The sequence below is a fragment of the Temnothorax longispinosus genome, chromosome 4 (assembly GCF_030848805.1).
Source record: "Temnothorax longispinosus isolate EJ_2023e chromosome 4, Tlon_JGU_v1, whole genome shotgun sequence".
Taxonomy (NCBI): Eukaryota; Metazoa; Arthropoda; class Insecta; order Hymenoptera; family Formicidae; genus Temnothorax; species Temnothorax longispinosus.
In genome coordinates this window covers 3447150-3468864 of record NC_092361.1, presented here as the reverse complement: position 1 = coordinate 3468864, position 21715 = coordinate 3447150, and the positions used below count along the sequence as shown (strand labels likewise).

Below are 21715 nucleotides of genomic sequence, written 5' to 3'. Positions count from 1 at the left end.
TTCTCTCTCCTCCCCTTTTTTTAAGGAGAAAGTTTCCGCATATTCCCCGAGGTAATAGCGGTGATACGTATAAATGTTTCACGACGTCGCCTCCGGATCCCCCGGTCGCCGCGAAATTTGATTAACGAATCCCCTGAATTTTCTCTAGCGGGAACATCACCATATCTGAAGTTCCGTATGACGGCTCTACGACGAATTATTAATGGTGCCCGTAGAATTACCAGTGTTTCGCGCGATTCTCCGACGGTTGCCTGTGCAACGAGATTCATTCGTCGAGTCGCGTCGCGCGACGCATCTACATATTTCGCGTATTTTGCTCCACGGAGACCGTCGAAGGCGAGAGAGAGAGAGAAGGATACCAACACGCGTGTCATTTCGCATAGATGTAGATTATAATTCCATCGACGTACGACGTACGAAATAAAATTACGAGCGCCGGGCGCGCGCGTTGTATTCTGAGGCGCGCGTTATCGATCGGGATACGTTGCAACTGCGGCGCTAATTGCAATTGACGATTAATAATTAACGCCTACGTCCGTAATCCGCCGCGAAATAATGTATCGCTCGTCGCGCTCCATCGTTGCGCGCGACGGCCGATGCGACAAAAAACGATATAGCGCGATATGACGTTGCGTCATTTCGGAGATTCGTGCATATCATTAAAAACCAGTAACTCGATATACGTATATATGTATTGTAAATATATATATATATTTTTTTTTTTTTTGAGCGACCAGTTTCTAATGTAATCAATATAAATTTCACATTTTGCATTTTTATTTATTTATTGTTTACGCACCTTATTTATCCTTTATTTACATTTACATTTTAATTGCTTATTTTTGATTATCCGTTTAATTATTCATCTTCAATTATTCGTATTATACGTAATTCCAAGATAAAAATTTCATGTTACTTACGTTCGTTACGGTTTATCATATACGCAAATCCACGAATTGTAACGGGGCGTTAATTTGGCCGATCTTGCTCCAATCAACACAGAAAATTAAAAGGCTTATTCTTACGATGATCACGAGTGATCGTGAATTGTACTGCTCTCTCTCTTTCTCTCTCTTTCTGTCCTTGTCTCACTATCCAATCGCTAATAGATCATCCATGTCAGGTAGAGATCATGTAGCGCGTGAAATCGCGACTGATCGTAGCGATCGCGCGCGCATCCCGCCCGATCTTGCGTGGGCGTCGCGACGTCACGCAGCACGCCGGCTCGGGCGTATGCGGATGGTGGCGGGCGGGTTGTGAGACGCCTCGCGCCTCGCGCCGCCGTCTCGCAGTAGGCGACGCGACCTCGGCCCGTTAGGATCGTGCGGTTGGCTTTACGCGTGGTAGCGGGGATCATGCCGGTCTCTATACACACAACAGCCTCGGCGGATTAAAGAGACGCGAGAGAAAAAGGCGGCCGCAGCGGGTGCCACGTGTCGCGTCTCTCGCCGCAACGATCTAGCGTCAGACGTTTCGCGACGCCCCGCGTCCTGTCAGTTACCCCGTTCGGTTACGCGATCGAGAGTGCGCGGCTACCGTGGAAGATGACACAGTTCCGCGGCGAGGAAGAGACGCGCGTCGCACGACAACAACCACCAGCGTGACGGTCCGAGTGTAGATTGATGTATGTATATGCGGGGAGAAAATTAAGTGAGTGAAGTGTTGAAAGAGCGATCTGCGATTCTTTCAAGTCGCGTCGTCGAAGGGAGTACGGGCAGTGCACGAGGCGCGGGAAACCGATCGCCCCTGGACCGCGGCGGGGCCGCAGGAGAGAAAACGAGAGGACGAGAGGACGAGTGAGTGTTCACGTAAGAGTGGAAAGGAAAGCGTAATGTAAATTGGCTCTTCGGTAACTTCGTACGGTGACGTATAGTTGCGAACGCGAGCGTGAGATATTAGCCGGTGACACGCGTGCATTATACGGGACGACGACGCGATAATCTAGGGAGGGAAAAAGGAAAAGAAAGCAAAGAGAGGGAACGAGAGAAGAATTGACGCGATTATATTCCGATCCTGCGGGAAGCGAGTCGGAGTCGGAGTAGTTACGGCCGCTGGAAAAGCCGCCGCAGGTTCTCCCCGCGCTCTGCCCGTCTGACTCCGCACGACCTTTTCCACTTTCGACTATCTCTCTGGACTGCGCGCGGGCATTCTTCCACGTTAATATGTGAGCCCGCCATATATCTTGGGCGGTTTTCAGGTCATTAGCGGCGCGCGGGGTAGACGAGGGAGGGAAAAGCGGAAAACGCGCGAGATTCTCCCTTTTCCCTTTCCAAACTTTCCAGGACGCCGTTTTACCCGGAGGACAGAGAAGCTTCCTCGGACGGAGCGATCGGCCACGCCGACGACCCCATTCCTTGTCGCCCGCGGTTCGTGTCAACATAACGATAAGTTAAATTTCCGGGGAGAGTTTAAGTTTGCCCCGTTGGTTCGACAGGATTACAGTGTCATTCGTATACGTTCGTACGCTCGATTAGGATTGTCGTAAACTAACGACCACGATCCGTTTGAGTCGTAAGGGTTGTTTGCCGGAGAGATTATCGACACGAGAGCTCTCGAGCTCGCCACATTTGCATTCGCGAATGTAGGTTCACGTTATTTTCGTATGCTCCGAACCTCTTTTACAAGTCGAATCCTTTCTCTCTCTCTCTGGCTCTCTCGCTTTTTTTCTTTCTCTCTGTCTCTCTCGCTGCCCGCTCGTTCGATAACTTCCGCAGCACTGAAATCGCAAGTCATAGCTAGGCTTTAAAACGTTCGTGTGTGATTTAAAAAAGATCGATCGGTACGCGGCCCTCGACGATCGTCTCGAGAGCAGCTACCAGCCGCCGTCGCCGCCGTCGCACTGTTTGTAAACAGCATCGATCGACGGTTGCTCGGTTTAATCGGATCACAGGGGCTAATCCGACCGTCGACGCTCGCTAAACGTTACCTCAATTTTTTAGCCTGCCGCTTTAATGCCGCCCGCAAATCGTCCATCAATCGCGCGATTGCCCTTTTTTTCATCTCTCCCCCGCTTTCCCGCGCGTCGACCGCAATTTATTTGCCTATCCGTTTACTCCGAGTTGTTTCAACTCGGGCGAGCTCGAATTCTTACGTAAATTCGGAGCATTTTAGCCTTCGAACGTATTTCTAAATACCGGAAACCTGTATTGCGTCAAGGCGTCAAGATAGTTTAATTTTGGACAACAAATATATATGCATTTATTGAGATCTCATATGTATTTCAACAAATATTATTAATTCTGAAAGAAGGAAATGGGACAATCTTAATGATATGCCTCTTTCGATTATTTTGTATTAAAAATTTTTATGAAATTTTTATATCTGATCGATTTTGTAATAGTGTCATATTGTATGCACTTCACTTACGCTACATAAGCTGAATTTCCGAGATCTTCTCACCATCACAGGCACAGGAGATCACGAGGTTAAGCTGTCCGACAGTTCGCTAAAAGTTTGCCCCATCGATCGTCGGAAGTTTCCCACGAGATTGACCGAAAATCGGGGAAGCTTTTAACCCTTTCGATCTAACGGAATGGCAGCGCGAAGTGCTGCTGGCCAATGTGCCAATTCGCCGATGTGCCAACAATAATCGAAGGACTTACGCGAGTTTCATCGTAACACGTCGCGATCGTCTCATATAACGCGATATCATCGAAAGATTTATAGCTTCTCTAATGTTATTAAGGATAAAATGTCTAATGCGAAATGGATTTTAGTGTGAAATATCAAAAATAATATTATAATAGAAAAGTGTTACTGTCCATTCTACAATAATATTATAACTTTACAATATTATTTATTTTTGTCTATAATAAAAAAATGAGAAATAAATAAAGACGGCAATTTTTGCTAAAATTCTGAATAATGGTCTGTCCTCTGAAAAACGGTTCAATGGTCGCGCAATCGCGCGACCTTCTCCGCAGTTCCGCTTTGAGAGAAGGATCGTTTTCCTCCGCGCGAAGTTGTATTCATAAACTTGGCCTATCGGCCGGGTGAGTCACCCCTCCTTCCCTCGAGTATCAAGGGTCGTGCCGGGATTTTGCGGGCACAAAGCTGTTTCCGCGTTGCCGGCCAGACGGCGGAAGCACTTATTCGATGGAGAACGATTTCCGGCGTGGCTATTATACGCGCGATCCTTCGCGTCGCCTCGAACCGCGGTGCGAATATTTGTTCCATCGATCCTCCGGCCACTAATTTGCCAAATTACTCTCGCCCTCGAGAAAGGCACGCTCGTTAGCGACTTGGGCGTAAATGAACGCTCCCGCGCTCATGGCGTACGCGTGTCACGGAAGACGACGCGATTAAATTAGGGCCATAATTCGTCGAGATTAATTTTCGGCGATGCAAACACGCCGCGCGGCGGATTTCCACGAGAGGAGAGCGAGCCGTCGCGCGTTAATTTTTCTCGGTCAGCTCGGATTTTACAAGAGAAACGGCTAACTCTATTCTCGACCGTGCGGCGCGCAAAGAAAGGCGTTCTTTTCGTGATTTTGAAAAGTACAATTGTGAGTCGAATTACTCGGATCACGTGCCGCACGTTTATCCCTTACTATTTCCTACCGTCTCTCATATACCGCACTAATTGAAAATATATTATACATTTCGACAAATTTGGATTATTGCGTTTCAAAAGTCTTATAAACGCTGCTAAAAGTTACTTGCATTTATCGGATTTTCTTCTTCGCTTTCAACTTGAAAGCGTAACGTTTACAAATATTTTCTATATATACACAAAATTCCTAAATCGTTGCTATCTCAGCTGTCGACGAAAGGATTTATTCTAGAGCGTGGTTTCCAATTGGATTCCAGTTCTAAAATATATGGAAAAGCTATAACGCTCGAACGGATAAGTCAGCGCGCAACAGACCGTGAATGTCGACGAGAAAACAGCAGGATAATCAAGGATACAAAGGATTGTTAGGAAGCGCACGCCGCTAATGCGTTTTCTGATATTTCCGCCGCCACAGAACTCTCGGCGGGCTTTGCGTGCGCTCAAGTAACTTTGTGCTAATAATCTGTCGGATTCGCAGAGCGCCGTAATAATGGCCGCTCGTTTCTCATTTTCCCGTCATCGAAGCCTCCCACCTCGAATTTTCACCGTCCGATGGATCTCCCTTCGAGGAGAAATCCTGCCCTCCCCGAATTATATCACTGCGCGCCTCGTTTATCTCATACCTCGAGCATTTCTTTCCGCTGCCAGCTTTAATTTTCTTAGCGCACGTAAGATGAAAAATAAACGAAGAGACTTTCCGAGTTGTCGAGAAGATATATGAAGCGTGGGATGTGATGTAGTTATACCGGACATTATTGATTTATATATAATGCTTGTATATAAAACACATTATTAAAACTTTAGACAAAATAAATGTAGGTACGTTAAATTGTCACTTTCATACTCCATCTTTTTTGTGTTTTCCTTATTCTTTTAGTAAAATAACCAAGTTAGCAAAATAACTGCACTTTTCTTGTTGCAAATCATTACAGCGATCTGACTGCAAGAAGCTAAAAGAAAGAAAAAACGATTATTATTTGTTCACGTAGAAAAATAGTTTATTGTTCGTTTTTCCGACCTTTCCGACATCTTAACGTTTCTGGAATTTAAATCGTGAATCTCGCATCCACCTCTCCGGCTGGCATCGAATGCCTTTTCTTTGTCTACTTTAATCTGCGTTAATCTGGCTTTGTGTACCACGATTCGCGTATAAAAGCGGCGTCAAGCGCGCAATCAAAGCGTCGCGGGCAAACGCAACTGCCTTGCGAGGAGGAAAACGAAGGAGGCAACGGCGGCAACGCGCGAGCGGCTAGAAGTGTCTGGCGAATTTGTATGACTTGTTGTCTACTCAGCTAGCAGTTTTGAGTAATCGCTCTCGCTCCCCTTCGTCTGTCCCGAACCATCCCTAACTTGACGCCGGTCGTCACCCTCGCGCGCACGACCTACCCCGGGGCGTTCTTTACTCTTCCATCAACGCGACACCCATCGCACCGACGTTTTCGTCGTCGTCGTTTTCGTCGTCATCGTGTGGTCGTCGTCGTCCTCGTGGTCGCCATTGTCGTCCTAGGATTGTCCCTAGAATCGAAGCGCACATGCAGGCACTCTCGGAATCTCGTTTGTACATTTATTTTACCCCCTTGCTCCCTCATTCTTCTACCTTTTCCTTCCTTTTTTTCTCTTTCTTTCGCTCCTTCACCCGTGCCGGGCTCTTCGATTCGCTGTCGCAGTCGGAGTGGCACGGAGCGGTGGGAAATAAATGGCCCCTAATGGATTTCTTAGACGTGCGCTCGCGCACGGACGCGGACGTGGCGGAACTCAGGTGCAGTCAGGAGTGCCTCGGCCCTCGAAAGTACGGCGGAACTCTAAATTACAGGAATCGCTGGTTCTCATCTCGTCTCTCCCTCTATCTCTCTCTCTCTCTCTCCCTCTCCCTCTTTCCCGTTCCTCCTCGACGTTCGGCAGATCACAGCTGCGCGACTTTATCGATGCCGATGAAAACTTTTCACCGTCGTGCTACTATGGTCGTGTGCGAACTTTTCGCCTTCGCCAATAATCTCGGCGACATCGCGGTGACCTCGACCGCACACGCGGTCTCTCGCTTTCTTTCTCCTTCTCTGAGCCTGTCTTGGCTCGCACGCTCTTGCATTCGCGGTGATTTTTCAAGCTGTCTTGCGTGCTCGGCGAATTGCCGACCGGCACAAAGCGTAATTTCATTTGTCGGATTTATTCCGGATCTTTTTCAACGTTTACCAGTCATCGTCCTGAGACTGGCGAAGAAGCAGGTATAGGAATGTCAGAACATCTGTTGTGTATCTTCGGTGCATAAAGATAGACGTTTAATTTTGCGGGTTACGTCACGCTCAAATCTCGGATTTTATATGCGATTTTATATGCGCATTCTACATGATATTAATACGAGAGAGAGAATTACATCGGCCACCTATATATTTAGAATCTTTATGGCTTTATGAGAAAAGCCAGAGTCACGTCTGGAGGTTTCAAACTCAGAAATCGTCGCGACACCGTCGGCGGTTTTTATATCCATCGTGACAACCTTATTTTCATCAATTTAGACGAACCGAGAAGCGGCATAACTTGACTGTCGTAATGGCGCGGAAATAAAAGGTCTGGTTTGCTGGGAGCATGATAAAACTGAAAATCGTAGGGATTTTCCTGGATAATCGCGCCGCCGAAGTTCGTCCTTCTTTTCACAGGCACGAAAGTTTTCCTTCTTTGTCAATAATCTCGATGGATTTCGACCGACACCCGCGAGAATCTCTTATTTCCTCGCCATTGAAGCTTCTCCCGGTTAGCGGCTGCCTTTGGCGAAGCACGCGTCTCGCACTCGTACATACAAATTCGCTTGTAAATTTTATCTCGGTCTCTTTTCATTCCGGCATTTTCCTCCTCGCAATGGCGTTCCGTTTACCCCATTTGAGTGGCTGAACGTCGGCGATGAATAATTCTCGACGAAAACGTTATCGATGCGTCGCGTGACATCACGAAGGGTAGGTTACGAACGAAACCGAATGGCAAACGGCAATTGATTAAATAAATAACATATATGTACTATGTCATTATAAATGCCTACGTTAATTACCAAAGATATCCAAATTCGACTAAACAACAATTTCTGACGTTATTTACTCTTCGAAGTCCATTAAAATAATAAATCATTTTTTAAATCAAATTTAGTTGCTGATTTACATTACAAATTATTATTTATCGTACACAGAAGAACATACTTTCCCGTAAAAAGCTTTTTCGTCGAAGATTCAGTTTTTCGTGCAAATTTCTGTGTTGCGATACAATTGTAAAACCGCTGGTAGACGGTATATTGAAGTTACGGCTAAGAATCCTCTGCTAGAACACTCTCGCACCGCAATTGCTCTAATCTCTATGCCGGGGTGATACATTTAACGACCGTTTTGTGGATCCCTCCCGTTCGACGAGAGAGCGAGACGAGACGGCAGAATTTCCGTCGTTCCGAGCACCATAATTGAGAGAACGAGCGCCTCAGCGATGCTAATTCCGCGAGTTGCTAACAAAACAATTTAACACGGTTCATACATAAATCATCGCCGGCAGATAAAAGTTTTCCTCACCATGGGCGGGCAGCGACAGACGGGCTTGAAAGGACCCGGTCGCGTTCTTCGATGTACCTCGCCGTCATTTTCGCCTGGCTGAGGAGAGAGAGAGAGAGGGAGAGAGTTGAAGCTTTTCCAGGCGTGCACAGCCCGGTTCCTTCAGCCCCTTGCTGACACTTTAAATCTCGTTTGGAAATCTCGCTTCTTCGATAATCCATTCCCGGGCGTTCGCCCTCTTTCCCGGTTCCTCTGCCTCGGTTTGAATCGCACGCTCCTTGCAACGCGACGCTTTCCTTCGACTGCACAGGGAATAATAAATGCGTCTTAATGACGCGAAGCCGAGACCAATGAGACGCGTCGGTATAAGATATAAATCTCTGATATGGTGGAAATTGTTAAAATTAGAACGGCGTTAAAATAGAACGCCGGAAAGCGTTGCGATGCACTCAATGATCCGTGAAGTTTTTCCCTATATACATTAGAGATTAAACAGTTTTGTTCGTTGGAAATATTCTTTCAAGTTAAAGTTTAAAATGTATTGTTTTGTTCAACGACAGGTTTCTGCTAAATCGTATTGATTGGTGTTAAACTTTTAACACCTTTTAAGCATCTCCAATAAATATACTTTATTCTCTGTGCTGAAATGAAATTAACTGCAAGTGTTCGTTCAGTTTATTTAACACAGATAACGTCCGTGAGATGAGCAAACTCTTTTTCCCGGTGTCCCTACCGTTAATTGAATCACTTAGAAAAAAAGGAACAGAGATGGTGAAGCTCATACGTGCGTATGAAAAGAAAAATAAATATGAAAAGTTGAGCTGCGACACGAGTGTTCGTACATTGTTCATACAATTCTTGAACCACGTCTGTATGCGCTTTTAAAGGTTTAAAGGACGGAAGGGGGGGACGAGAAGAAAAAAAAAACCTATGCCCGACGCATATCCCTACTCCGGAAATATCCGGAACGTTGGACGTGCGTTAGCGCATTCGAGAAGGATGGGACCCACCCCCTGGCATTCTTCGCGCTGCGAAAACTCGACCTTCGCCGGCGCCGTCACGAATGACGAAAGTTTCCGCCGGCTACGTGACGAGCGCATCACCCCCTACCTCTCTCTGCCTCCGTCGCCTCCTCTTGCTTGCCAACGAACGACGTTGAAATAATGTGAAAAAAAAGCGGGAAAAACTGTAAACTGAAGTAACTCGCTGGAAGTCGTCCGATCGATCGCATTGTGTCTCTCACCGCATGATCGCCTCCCCCCTCAGGGGTACACTCGAAAGTTTCTTCGTCGAGGTTTCGCGATGGGGTAGTTTCTGATACGGCACCGCCATTTCCTCTCTCTTCTCTTTCTTCTCCTTTCTCTCTCTCTCTCTCTCTCTCTCTCTGTCTCTCATTTTCCCTCGCCGCTCCTCCACCCCTCTTGCCTGCAACCTCCCTCATCCCGCTACCATGGTTGCACTAATGTTATTCGGGCTGTGTTCTCGGCATAAAGTGTTACCCTCTCGGGTTCCTCGTTTCACAGCCTTGCTTCGTGGTTTTACATAATTTTTTATTGGCCGTATGCTTCGCCGACCGAAACATGCACCGGAAAATTCGTGCGAGAATATTCGAGGATGTCGCTTTAATTTACATGTCTACTATGAGGTACGTACACGGCGCGGCGCGGGAGCATAGAAGTGCCTATTGCCGAAATATAATATTACTCACTCTGGAAATTCTTCCAGTGAGTGATACAACGCCGCGATGTCGGATCGTGAGAGGACTTCGCGCCGCGGCGCGGGCGCGAAACGGAGGCTAATGAAACAAAAGCTAAAACCCGTGTCGCGGGCCGCGGCGCGGGCGGATTGAATAACACACGTCGAGTCCACCCTTTCCTGCCGTGGTTCCGATTGTCGCTCGCCGTGCCCTATCAATAGTATCAATGGCCCTATTATTTGCTCGTGCATTTCGCTTCCGCAACGATGATTTCCCTTGTTTTTTCCCCGCCCGTCTCGTTCGCGTATATAGTATATACGTTTCTTTATGCAGTTTATACATACGCGCGGCGCGCGGAGAGCGGCCGCGAAACGACATTTGCCAGTTTTATTTTCGCGCGACGCGCGTCCCGACCATCCGGTCCCTTTCTTTCGCCGTTATCGCCGTTGCTCCTTTTCCTTTGTTCGAGTGGCGCGGAAGTGAGACAGGTTTCATCGCGACACGATGATGAATGCCGCAATGTCCGCCTCAAGGCGAGAAACAGCATGGTTTGTAGCTCCGTACGCGCGCGTGTCGTATATATACATATATACACGACGAATACAGTACTCCGGGATTGCCCGAAAGCACGGAGTTTACGAGATTTCGCGTCTACGTCGGTTCTCCCGGTGCTTTCGTGGCGATGCTTTCGCGAGTACGCTGGATTTATTCGCGCTCCATTTCGCGCGATTTTCTTCCCGTAAATCTGCGTCCGCTCCGCCGACGCGACGGCTCGCGCCGCGCAACACGCTCCTTGCCTTCCTCCGGTGCGGCGCGGCGTGGCGGCGAAAATTTGCATGCGTTTCGCCAGGAAGGCGAAGCACGCGGCGGCGGTAATTCGAGGAAAAATCCGTTGCTCTCTCGCGAGAGACGCCGCTTAGCAACGGCGGTGTCGGTTAACGCCTCTCCTCCCCTGGTTCGTTTATATCCTACAACATGCGTTATCAAGTTATATCTCCTCGCCCGTCTGTCGAAAGTAATGTCAAGGGAGCAAAGGGGCGATAATTCGAAAAATTTCCGCGTTAATATCTCGGCGCCGCTTCTTCTTCTTCTCACCTCCTCCACCGCGCGCGCAGCTCGTAAATCTTCCTATTATTCCTTCCCATCGACGGCGCGCTGAGGGATCCGTCGCATCGTTCAAGATTAAAATGAAAAATCGCGGGCCGTGCTCCGCGCGCGGATAACGCGAGTAATGGGATATTTATACGAGCCGACGTTACGTATAATATTTTTCCGCCGCGTTGCGAGAACACGTCGCTGTTTACCTGCGGATACCTGCGTCGTCGGTCGCAGTCGAAGGCCTTCGTGCACTATCTTGCTCTTCGTGACATCGCACCATCCACCGTCCACCCCGTAGCCCCGGATTACACCCGAGTAACACTGCCGGAACGGCGGGCGAAAAACCGCACACGACTCGGAGCGCGACGAGCGAGCCAATAACGTTGCCGCCACTACGTCGTCGGTTAGCAACTTTCGCACCGCAATATAATACTCGTTGTGTCTCTATTTCTTCTCTATTGCGTCCAGACGGCGCACGAGGAATTGTCTGGTCAGTAACGGCCAGAAATAAAGCAAAGCAGCCCAGCGATCTCTCGTCTCGAAACGATCTCGTCGTTCGCGAAACCCGAACGGCGGTGTCCACGAAAATTCAGCAGAGTTGCGGCGAGGCGACATGCGGCGGGAGCGCATCTATTAATTTCACTTTCTTCGGTTTTCCCCGCTTCAATGAGACCGCTTCCCGTTCGTTCTGCACCGCCTTAGCGAGGCATAAATCTCACGCGGTGGTTGACAGAGAAGAATGGGAGGCGAACCTCGACCCCTTACCGGGGCGCGTTCCAATTTTGGCCGAGTCCCGATGCGATGCCACGACGAATGCCGACGATTCTTTAAAGCGATATGCCCCAGCGAAACGCAGGATTTACGATAACGCGCGGGAGAATCGGAAGATATTAATGCTAAGCGAGCAAGACGGTGAGAGCACCTCGTCCTTTATCGCGTCACGCGCGCGAGTGAAGCGGTGATAATTTTCCGCGACGTCTTAATCCCTCCCTCCCCCGCAGCGCGACGTACGCCCGTGATGGAACTTGTCACGATTTTTATTCTCGTGCCTTTGTCATGACATCAAAAGCGTGCGATTTCACTTCACACGTGAGCGTCAAGCCACCATTAAATGTCTTTCTTCAGAGCAAGAGAGTGACGAGGTGATAAATTTTTATTCATATATACGCACATTTGCATAGTATATATTTGCTATAACGTTTTATTTATAGAAAATAACGCCTTATATCATTCGGCGATTAAGTATGTAGAGCTTATAGTTTATTTAATAAATTTTACAAAATAACAAATGATCAGGCACATTGTTTGCAGGCATATTGTCGAAATAAGCCGAATATGAAAAGTAGTGGAAATACAAAGTGGCGCATACAAAACCGACCTCAAACAGTTTTTTGTAACTGTATTTTGCAACTGCATTTTGCAACTGCATTTTGCGTTTGCGGCCAGTTTTGTGTGCGCCACTCTGTTTAACGAATTAAGTGTATATTGTCTCGATATTGCCGCCCTCAGAGAAAAATATATCTACAAACTTAATTGTTATGTGCATCTATACATATCTTTCTTCAGAAACTCTTTCGCTAAACAACAACGAGTGCATTAGCTCGACCTTATTCACATGACCCGGTATCCAGTTCGCGTCCCAGAAAAACAAGCCGGGCGGCGCGGCGCGGTATGCTCGCGCGAGAACGCCTGCAATCCCTCAAAATGCGTTTCCTCTTATTCAATATTGAGGTGGGACGTACACACCGAGCCGGCTACGGCGGCCAGGGCCGTTCTACGTGTGTTGGCTCGCGCGTCGAAATTGACGCGCGCGGGATGGCACGGCGATTTACAGTAAAGCAGCTGCATCGCATTTCAATAGTCTCCCGGTCAGAGAGCGAAACCTGATTCCGGAGGCAAGGTGTAACGCGAGTGAGCGGTGAGTTAGTGCGCCGCCACCGGTACACACCGGCGCCGCGCCGGGCAGAAATATCCGAAATGGTAATGACATTTAAATGCTATTCATAAACGTCAGCGCGCTGCCGCGCGCCACCGGCGCGAGCGGTAGGAATTTTCATTTCGACCGGCAAAACGAGACGCAGCTGCGACCGAGTGGATTTCGTTAGCATCGCTAAAACCGGAATACCCACTGCGATGTACTCGCTGGCCCGCGAACGGCCAGATCCGAATCCTCGGTTGAGCGAGATCCTTTGAAGGACACCGAGGCGCTCCATTACGAGGCGCCAACGGATTAGCGACGCGCGATTATTGGCGCGACATTTCAGGAACGCGTATCGCAGTCGGAACGCGTAAATTACACTCGCGAAAAATGTTAATTCACTCATTCGTTATCAAGAATCCAGAGATACGCGAATTTTTTCGTCTCCACGAAAAGATATAGCTCCGACTGCTCCAACGTTAATTGGAACAATGCGCGAGGAGAGAGATCGTTCCGAGGAAAAAAATCTGGATTGCGTAAAAAATCTGGATCATATTAATGACGTATCATCGCGTCGGCAACGTAATTATTGCTATGGTCGAACGCGGAGGGAGCGCGGCTCTCGAGGGCGCGACGAATGTATAATGCATCTAACTGGGAATGCATCCGTCGCCTCAGCTGCCGGGGGAGCTGAATACTTAACGACACGGGCGCATTTGAATGCTTAACTGACACGTTCGAGAGGCGCGACGCGAAAAAGCGGACGGCGTCGTAAACGTCGACCGGCAGAACGGACGGCACGGATGCTCATTACGATTTTATCCCGCCGAGTGCAGGCCGCGATTTCCGGGTCCCCTCCCGCTCATTCACGACGTGTCTTGCCACGTGCAGGTACGAGAAGCCAGTTCGGGTATGTATGCACCCTCGCGCCATAGACGAATAATTCAGCCTCCGCGTCTCTCTTTGTCCGTCTCTATTTCCCACGCGCCCTATACCGCTTCTTACATCTCGATTGCGATTGTATTGCATATTGTCAATCATATTCAGCGACTTGCATTTATTTATTTATCTTCATTTTCGTGCTTGGAATATAAGATGGGAAATTTAATTTTTTGTGTTTTAAGTTGTAGCGATATGATTATCACACGTTATGACCTCGCAGAGAATCCCAGATAGATAACTGTCACGAATTTTGTAATACGTACTTTTTCGCGAGTTATATTTTTAAACGCGCGTTATTTTTAGACGGGTCGTGGCTCTCCCCTCTGCTCTGCCCGTTCCTTTCTTAAAACGAGTGGCCTTTTGTGTCTTCTTTTTTTCGGTCGGTCTTTTCGTCAGTCAGACATTGTTCTGACGTATTAAAGATTTTTCGTACAATACGCCTTTTAGAATACTATTTTTGTTATGTTCCTAGACCCTTCCTAGACCGAGTTTCCTGTTTTTCTGACTTATACGATCGATATATGCCTAAAAAAAACCAGACTTGCCCGTCGTTGCGCATTATGGGAACGCTTGTTCTTCGTTGAACGTTTTCTATGCTAATGCGAACCGGCGCACGCAAATAAAACCCGATCGTTCGTAATTCAGAAATTATTGTGGCCTCGACATTTTCATATCAGGATTTTTCGGTTCTAGGTAATTTTCAGAATACATTATACGATTTCTCCTCTGCAATTCGTATATTATACGCATATCAGATAAATTTTCTTATTTCTATTCTTGTTTTAACTCGAAGACGATATCGAGTATTTTTATTACAAATATGAAATATATGAAAACTTAATTAAATGGATGAATAACTAAGGAATCTCGTTAATGAATTTAACAAGTAACAAGTAAAAATGTTCAAATAATCTCACGTTCGAACGAGTTAAAGTTAAGTCTTTCAGAGTATTATGGAACTTTTCGGAACGGATTCCAATCGGAATTATTCCGTTTTCCCTAAAAAACACATTAGAAACCTAGGAAATAACTGAACAATTCCGATCGGAGAATCCATTTCGAAAAGTTCCGTAATACGTGCTCAGATTCGGTGGTTTAAAATTAGTGCAATTTTCCATGGAATCCGAGTGAAATTTGGCCAATGATCATAGTTCGTATAATATGATCAAAACAGAAATGAAAGTTAGAGCCTGAGTGAGAATATGAGATAAAGAGAAGTAAAGTCACTCACCCAACTAGTTCAGAGAACGCGAGAATAAAAATTTTATTTTATTTTCAAATAATGGAGATAATTTTCAAAATTTGAATGAATAGATTCAATCAACCCCAAGTGCATTATTTGCAACCAATATTGATTCGCAGCCAATTGACGTTGTTTGACGTAAGAGACGAATGTGTGGATAATAATAATAATGATGTGACAGAAGTATTGAATTGTAAATCAACAGGCTTATAAATCTAAAGAAACTTTCAGTTTCTTTCTTGTCATAACATCTGAGATTCAATATACCACGACGTTTGACGTAAGTTAAGGAGAAATCCAAAATAAATGAAGGTCTTCTCCTAACATCAGTATTGCTATAGTTATTAATTTTTTATCTTTTTTTTTTGCAATATACATTTTTATAAATTTTAACATCGCTATAAATATCGTGTTATATCATCAATACGCTACCGGAACTTTGTTTAACATGATACATCAAAAAAATTATTTTAATATCGAGTATTTTAATACTCTATTTTAATATAACTGAACATGTAATTGATAAACTCTGAGATATTCTATAAATAATTCTCTTTTCATAGGTTTAAATTTATTGGATTTTAGGTCATTTTAGTTTTTTAAAACGATATAAAGTCAACGATATTAATAAACATGAATGGACTGACTATGAATGATTAAGACAGAATATGACGCGTATTATAGGATTAAATAGTGATAAATATTTACGTGTTTTTTAATTAAATAAGTTGAAATATATTATGCGGCTATGGAATACTTCTTATTTCTTAGTTCATGTTTGCGAGATATACATATTGAAAAAAGATCTTTGCATATCATATATTTAAATGGAATGGAAAGATATTTGTCAAAGCAGATGCAGAGTTTAAATTATAAAAAATATTGATGAAAGAGAAAGAGATCTCTTTTGAGACTCTTACCCATACATAGAATGCTTGGTAAATTATGTTTTACCAAATACATGTGAAGTTTCCTAATCTTTTCTGCATTTATATATGCGAATTTCTCCTACAAATTACGGATTGATGTATCGCATAATAAGTATTCTATCGTATAATAAAACACCACATTACGCCAATAAATAATGAAATATAATGAACCCGATTTTATGAGCTTTCTGTATACATTCTGTATACAGAATACATGTACAATAATCGACAGAGCATTACGCATATTTTATGATTAAATATAATTAATTCTAATCTGTCTTTTATTGCTAGCTCATCTATTTTAAGGCAACGAAGACGTTATATTTGTCTGTAATATCCTTTTACAGATTCATTACCTCAACTTTTTTTTTTTTTTTTTTACGCGGGGAAATCTACTACCGGCCAGTACTGACCGATAGCCCCCTCGCTGTGAGAGGGGGAAGACCCCCCCGCCTCCGGGAGCGAGGCGAGAGGAGTGTCGGATTCTTACCGACTAAAACCCCGCGGGTGTCCTTCGCGGCGCGTTTTTCGCGTTGGAGAGGGGGTCCCGGGAAACGCACTGATTCTTCCGGGACCTTCATTACCTCAACTTGGAGCAAATAATTTTGTCTCGCTCACCAATACAACGCGCAACAGCGGAGTTATAATTACGTGGTTTTGTAAAATACAAATAGGAGATTTAAATTATAGCAGTGTGCGAAAGAATTGATACTTCAACAGATAGTTGCGTGCATAAGATAATTATAAATGATTTCGAAAGTAATAGATAAAATAATAAATAGCAGTTAACTCACCCCAGGATTGCTCCATCAACGTCCGATGCCGCCCCAGGCCTCCTTCTCCTCTTCTCTTGATTTTCTGTGGCTGGTGATTCTCCATGGCTATGGCTCCTTCATGGCACTGACACGACACTCACTCGCGAAAACACCGATTAATTACGATCGCGTGTCACGATAAAGAATACGACGATTGCGTGGTACTTCGTACGGTACTCCCGATGTTAATTACAATGTGCGACGCGTACTTTATTACATTGCGACGGAATAATAAAAGTATTATCGTACGAAGGTACGATGCGTTCGATGTTTCGACTCGCGATCTTTTTTGAATAATCGAAAAACTTGGTAACGGAATCGTCGAGTTGATCCTGAAATCATACAATATACGACGCGATTAATAAAACGGAGTTTTATTAATGATGATTAATTGAAGATTAATGAGATGATTAATTGAAATGATGGACCGTGATTTAAAACTATATAATTCAGTTGCCCGCGGTACAAGTTTCGCACACTTAAATTTTTCGAAGTACAGACATTATTAGATGATCGATATATCACTCGGCTTCCCGTTATTTAAATCATTCGATCATAAATTTATGCATTACTCCGCGTTCTCAATCCGAAAATAGATAGACAGATTTTATTGAAATCTTCGCGAAATCTCTCTCTAAAACACGATATGTGAAATGTGATCTAAATATGATGTTCAGATCTAAATCTGAACATTGTTAAAGGAATAATTATTATTGTTGATAAATATCGCAACGAAACAGTAATTCCTATATTGCTTATCATTTCGATTTTTAAATAAAACAGATAAATGATATGAAATATTTGATTCGCTAAATAGTTCAGGCTTAATCGAGTTCGTGAAAGCTAATTGTTCAATAATAAATATTTGTAGTAGTTGAGAAATAGAGAACGATCGAGTTTCGAGAGATAACACACGGAGCGGCTCGCGCCGCAACCTGCCTGCTCGAGTTTCGGAGCACGAATGATAGCGCGGCGACCTTGCGCTCTCGTATGTACGTAACGAACTCCAAGGCCGTGCGTCAGCCGAATTCCCCGAAACGTTTAAAGCGCCGTAAACATATGTATAACCGAATATTCTATCCCTCGTATTTCAAACTAATTACTAATGAACGATCGACTTTCCACGCGCATTTTTGTTAATGGAATAATTCGATCTGGCGATACGTATTATTTCGCGCTAATAATTAAAAAATTACAATTCACGATGGATAAATTATTTTCAAACCAATCAAAAATTTATAAAGTGTGATGCGATGATATATCTGAATCTGAATGTCGTTAAAAAAACAATTAATGTTCTTATAAAAAAAATCTCTCGCGCGACACGACAATTTATAATTTCCATTCTCTAGTTCTTATTGATCAGATAAAATTACGCGAAATATTTGTTTTGATAAATAACGGTTTAATATGCTTACGAATTATTTGGTAGCGTAAGATAGTTAATTATTCGAACTAATTGGAAGAACCGTAGAGAAGAGGATCGCGTTTCGAGGGGTATAATGCGACGACACACGGAGCGGCTCACGTCGCTGTCTGTCTGCTCGAGGCTTGTCGCGTGAATGACAGCAAGATGTATACAACAATACCCTGTACGTTGCAGATAACGAATTCCGTGCGTGCCAGCCAATTTATCGCCGCTACAAAATATTTGACACGTTCTGAAATAAACGCACGCAAATTATTATGTCCCTAACGTTTCCTATTAATTTCGATGTAAATGAGCTATTATCGGCGTATATTATCCGCGCTTCTGCTCGCGGACTCGTCCGCATTGCCTGAGATAACGGGGTAATTCCGTAACTCGATTGAGAGCGCGTTCTGGAAGCCTTAATGGAAATATTGTCACTTGAATCCCCAATCCGGTGCAATTTTAACGGAAACGGACTTTGACTATTAAATGGCTTTGTCGGATGTCCGCGGTCGGACATAATTAAAATTCATCCGGTAGACGAACGTAAATCTGCAAATTTACAGTGCGCTCGCACGTGGGTATATGTCTGAACGTGTCCTGGGATCCCTCATATTCCCGCAATTTTGCGCTTAATGACGTAATTCCGTACTCGTCGTTACGGAGGTGACGTTAAAAAGTATCCTCATAATCGTGGAAAAGAGCGCGGGCACGAGTCCGCTTGCATTATGCGCATTACGAGGGTTATCCGCGGCGTTAATTTCGATCCGTCAGAACGTTAAGAGCAACGACAGCGGGCAAACATTTCAAAATTTATTCCTCCGTCACGTTGCTTTAATATCCTCGAGATACTTTTTGTCGCAAAAATGTTTGCCTTCACAAATACGAGAGATATATCAATGGTTTTTTGTGCGAGTTAAGAATAGATAGAAACGAAGAATGTTCTTCGTCGAGAAGAGTTTTAAATTTTAAGTAGTTTACTTTACTTAAACAGAGAATATTAATTTCAGTTTTACCGAGACACCGGAATATTATCGAATATTGGCAGAATTACGAGAAAGAAAAACGTTCGTGAACTTGTGCCCGTGGCGACTCGACCCCGGATTATTCCAAGGACCTCATTAGCGCGAAACACAGTCGCGAATTTCCGGAACACCGCGTATGTCCCGGATATGTAAGCTTCCCCGTCGGAAAATCGCGACTTAATCCTCGAGCGGAACGATACGTACCGAATGCACGAGCGATCGACTTAGGACGTTAAACCGGGCTTAATTCTTTCGCATGGACGTGAATACCGAATGCGCTCGCTCGGTTCTTTTTGCTCCCTATTTCTTCTTCGTCTCTTTTTTTTTATTTTGGTAGAAATAATCCTCATTGCGTATGCTTTTTCCCTCCGGTTCTCGGCGGGAGAAACCTCCTACGCACGCGATATTCTTTCCGCCGCCTACGAAAACACCGCGCGCTCCGCTTACCGAGCCACTTCCTAACGACCTTTGAATACACCTTGCGCTCTTTTCTGCCTTTCAGTATTTTCTTGCGTCCCTTGCCCCTCCCCGTGCTCCGGCAAGAAACTTTCGTCGATCCCATCTCGCTTTGGCGTGTAAAAACCTTTGAGATGCAGATCGAAGTTTAACCCGCTCGGAATGCAAAGTACACTATTGCCGACGGCGCAAACGTGATTTCGGTATCGCGAAACTGGAATTTCGCACGGATCCGATGTACTCTCGCGAGAGAAAGCGAAAGCTGGCCGAAAGAAAGAGAGAGAGAGAGAGAGAGAGAGAGAGAGAGAGAGAGAGAGAGAGAGAGAGAAAGAGGGACGATATTTTGCTTTAATTAAAAATAATGGGTCTCCGTGCAATTGTATTCGTCGTGTGCCATTACGGGGCCGAGTCCGAGGGTCAACGACAGTTGGCGGAGTAGGTACGTTAGACTCGCTAGAGTACAGAGTACGGGAACTTAATGTCGTCGACGACGAAATCGTCGTTCCGCCGAATCGGCTTAATTAGAACCTTATCCAACTCGCGTCGCGCGCCAAACGACTCCTTAATGCTTAACAATAATGCGAAATGGTATCCGAGTTTCCGACAGTTCCGGTAAGCGTGGAGAGTCACCCTTGCACTTTCGTGAAATTCACCACGTTGGCGGAACGTTGGCGGAACGTTGCCGGAGTGCGTTTAATAATTAGAAATTTCGCGGGGAAGAATGGGACAACGAGCGAGGCACGAGAAGGGGTTAAAAGCGCGGCCGGTATAATATTTCGATTAGCGGGTTCGTCGCGAACCTGAAATGGCGAAAGTCTTTTGTCGGGGCGATTCCGAATTTGCTGCGTTCATCAACAGTCGCCCTCTCGAGCGGGAAGAGCTCTAAAAAGTGACTGAGTGGGTCGTAATAAACGAAACGCCTAAATCTTGTGCTTGAGACTTTATTACGCTCCGTGATTAATAAATTATATTTTTTACGAATATTATTCCGAGAATTTTTTAACGTTATATAACCTGTGGATAACCTCTGATAAATATTTACGTAAGTAAACGAAAATGTAAAAGTTAAAATATATAGAACGGAATAAATAAAGAAGAGGAAGTCGTCTACAGGTTCCTTCATGTCAAACATTCACTTTACACGTTATTACGAACGAAAGATAAAAGGAGAAAACGAGAACCATCCGGTTGAAAAATGACGGGGGGTTGCAATCGCGGTCTCCGTCGAGAAAATCTATCATTCCCCGGGAACACCAGGCGGAACTTGCTTTAGTTTTTAATGGAACACGTGCTACTATCCAGCCATATGAATTATGCGAGCTCCTTGAACGTCGATAGCAGAAATAAAGCGTTCGATCGCGCTTATCTGTTAAAGTGGTCAAGAGAGAGAGAGAGAGAAAGAAGGCGAAGGAGATATATACCTATATATCGAAGAGGTAGCGTGCTCTGAGATTTCTAAATCGTAACGGTACAAATGGACAACGTCGAGGAACACCAAGAAGGGAGATAAACGCGATACGAGAGATGCGGGAGAATTAAGCGGACGTTGTTTTGCCGTTTAGGGCTGTCGAGGGAATTTAATGGATCCCACCGGATGCAACATGTGCCTGAGATTCGTATGTATTATGCAGCCGTATACTCTTGTCAGACTGATCGAGAGCAACGGACAACATCGCTCGCTGCTCCGATTGCTGTTCCGTGCTCGCGAGAAATTGACTCGGGACCTCTCGCGAGATTCTCGGCACGACGACGACGACGACGTCTCGTTGTTTTTTCGCGCGATAACGTTCAAGCCGTCGTTGCAGCGGACGTTATCGGCACGGTCCACGGTTACGTCGACCGTGCTGTCGCCCGATATCTTTAGCGCGACGACGAATCCACTCTTTCGCCACGATGAAGCGACCGACAAATATTTGAGGGCGACGGGCAATTATGTGAAAAGGTATTGTAGCGCGTTAACAAGCGTCGCGCGCGGAGCTACGAAGATTTAAGATATGTACCTTTCCTAGGTACCTTCGTTTCCCGGCAGACGTTTCCCGCGAGTCGATGGAGCGACCGGGCGCTATATACCACTCTGCGCCAGCGGTTCTCAGATTTTCTTGCCTA

At 45.2% G+C, this 21715-nt stretch overlaps 1 protein-coding gene across 3 annotated transcripts in view; it reads left to right on the top strand.

The window, feature by feature from the left end:
* Nucleotides 1-1304: 1304 nt before the first annotated feature.
* Nucleotides 1305-21715, top strand: part of LOC139811377 (growth factor receptor-bound protein 14) — a 250329-nt gene continuing 229918 nt past the window's right edge. Inside the window, exon 1 of one of the 3 annotated variants that reach the window (XM_071775658.1) lies at nt 1305-1796. The gene's annotated coding sequence lies outside the window, so the exon portion shown is untranslated. The remainder of the gene's footprint in view (nt 1797-21715) is intronic. The other 2 variants (XM_071775649.1, XM_071775650.1) reach the window with 2 other exon arrangements.